A 2,774-nucleotide genomic window follows, 5' to 3' on the forward strand; every position below is an offset into this window, starting at 1 on the left:
TCTAAGATTCTATGTTACAAATTTTATAAACTACTTTTAGTTTTAAGTTTGGTATGTGTGTGTGAGAGAGAGACACAAAGAGAGGGTTCTTGGAGAGAATTGGAGAGAGAGAGAGAGAGAGAGAGAGAGAGAGTAGGAGGAAGAAAGAGGAGAAATGAATTATTGAGCGAAGTTGTCGTGCGATAGCACGAGGATTACTAGGATTAGCTAGAGTCCAATTGTGGACGCTTTTTGCATCATCTGAAGCAATTTTAAGAGATAGCACTTTTAGCTTCTTAGCAATATTTAGTATATCATGAAGTGTCAAAAAAATATCTTTGATGGCCTAGAACATGCCCACAATGGAACTTTTCTGAATTAATTGGATATGTTGTATGAGCACTTATTGCATAGTACATCCCTTAAGTAACATTTCACAAATCCAATCCTTCATTTGATGTGATAGCCACAATGTAATGGTAATTTGGTGTGGAAGGTTTGACACACCTAAGGAGCCATGGCAAATATCTCCAACATGATCAATATGCTAGTATTACACATAATTAATCCAAGTGATCCATGGCCATATATACAATTGTGATACCACGAAGTGGCATAGACATCCACATGCTCTTTTCTATGAGACAACATTTTCTTTAACTAGTCACAGTTCCAGAGGCTTATCCCTGAAGTCCTTCGGTCCATAGGCACATCAATATCTACAACATATCCAATAACTATTTTTATGGATAAAGAAGATTGAATACTTTTGTAATGTGATATGAAAGTAAATTTACTTATGCTTTTACCTCCTTAAAACTATCATGCTTTGGCTTTCTAAACGATCCTTCATTGTGTCTTTTGGTGTATGATTGGACATAAAAGTTCATTGGACATCGGGCCTCTCATTTTCTCCCTTAATAAAATTGGTAATTTGTACCATAGGAATATGAGCTATGCTCATGATTTCATACTTAGACGAGGCATCAAGTAGCTTCTCCCATTCCAAGGCTGAAGCAAAGATGAGCCCTGGTGGCAATAGTTGTACTTTAATGTATGGCTATGTATCAAAACAAAAAAGGTATTGGAAATGTGTAATAGAATTTTGTTCTTAATTTTTTAATGATGTAAAGCTTTAGCTATCATAGAAGATTTTTAGCATTTAGAAATTGGAATTTTAAAATGAACATTATGAACATAAATTTTGTAAAGTTGTACCCAAGTACTAATTACATAGATTGAAATATAATAATTTCCAATCAATTAATAATGAATTGAAAATAACTATTGACATGTACCTCATCTCACTCAATTTTTTTAAGTAGACGGTTCACCATGTGTAGTCATAACAAAAATATCCAATATATTTCTACCAAAATTTTACACTTTCATAGACAAGATTACATAAGATCCACACTCAATAATGTGTTGGCTATAGACCAATGACTATTCTAATGACAAAGCTTCAAAGAAATTATCTTTACAAGGCATAAGGAGGCAAGGCCATATCAATAAACAAATTATAAAAGAGGGGATATCTACTAGGCTAAACAAGAATACAACCTAGTAAGGAACTTTGGTGGAAAAATGACATCATCGAGTGCATTACTACAAAATTATAAAGACCACAATCATTATGGTGAAGCAAAGTATCAATGCAAGTAAGCTAGAAAGGAATGGCACTTACAAAGATAGTCGCATACCTCCATGAAGTATGAATGTAACTTATCTGCCTTCTGCAACGGCCATAACAATGTTGAAAGCTGAAAGCACTGATAGAGATTGACAATAGCCCCACCAAGCAACTATCCAAAATGGCAACCACTTGTCACTCTTTGCAATGACAAAGCCATAAGTAACAAGTTTACTAGTTATTATTATTACTGGTTACTATAATAGCCAGTAATAAACTGTTATGGTTGCTAAGCTGATAATTAAAAAGTAGTAGCTATACCTCCATGGGGAACTCACCCGGTCCAATGCTTTCCCATCGTATGCTCTTATGAGGTGCTAGCAGCTATGGCCAATAATCTTGCTCATGAGCTGGGGGCACGAGATTTTGGAACACTGTAAGTGGTGAAGTAGTTAGTGGCAGTGAAGCGTCTCGAGGGCCTCTTGTAGAAAGAGAAGCAGTTCTGGGCCTCCGACATAAGTGAGATCATTGCAGGCACTTGAAATATGATGCGAGCTTGTGAGATTGGCTGAGGGTGATGCAATGGAGGTTTTGATGTTGGGAAGGACTAAGTCCGCAGTGGGCAGGTAGCTCTGACGAGGACTGTCACTTCCATGAGAGTTAATGTTGCTAGAGAAGGAAGGGCCGGAAGGAGAAGCTGCAGAGAGGGGATGAGTGTTAAGTAGGCGCTTGGGAAAGGGATCAGTGGTACGAGGACTGGCCAGGCAGGAAGGATGGGTGGCGTTAGCTGGGGCTGTTGAAGGGGGCCGCTACAGCTACTAAACTGCTACATATTGACTCAAGCTATACTCTGAGAGAGAGAGAGAGAGAGATTGCTACATATCGGCCCAAGCAATATTGAGAGAGAGATATGGTGGTAGCCTGTTGTGCATCGTCTAGGTTGAGAGAGAGAGAGAGAGAGAGAGAGAGAGAGAGAGAGAGAGATGCAATCTTGTCGGAAATCGGTTGCCAGTACTAGATGAGGACCCCATCACAACAAGCTTGTGACGGCAGTCTCTGATGACAGAATGGTAGGTTGGTAGATACTAGAGAGAATGAGGTTGAGGGAGGAGGGCCCCATCGCCACATGACCATTGCAGCAAGACTCTATAGTACCAGAGAT

General features: G+C 38.9%; 1 long non-coding RNA gene across 1 annotated transcript; it reads right to left on the reverse strand.

Moving 5' to 3' along the window:
• Window positions 1-1,509: 1,509 nt before the first annotated feature.
• LOC148039927 (uncharacterized) lies at window positions 1,510-2,549 on the reverse strand. The gene is made up of 3 exons (XR_015688429.1): window positions 1,951-2,549; window positions 1,667-1,784; window positions 1,510-1,587 (listed from the first exon to the last, which is right to left on the reverse strand). It is a non-coding gene; the product is annotated as an uncharacterized LOC148039927 (long non-coding RNA).
• Between the last annotated feature and the right edge of the window lie 225 nt (window positions 2,550-2,774).

Source organism: Lygodium microphyllum, chromosome 2, assembly GCF_053477565.2.
Source record: "Lygodium microphyllum isolate KBCC chromosome 2, Lygodium_microphyllum_v1.1.10, whole genome shotgun sequence".
Taxonomy (NCBI): domain Eukaryota; kingdom Viridiplantae; phylum Streptophyta; class Polypodiopsida; order Schizaeales; family Lygodiaceae; genus Lygodium; species Lygodium microphyllum.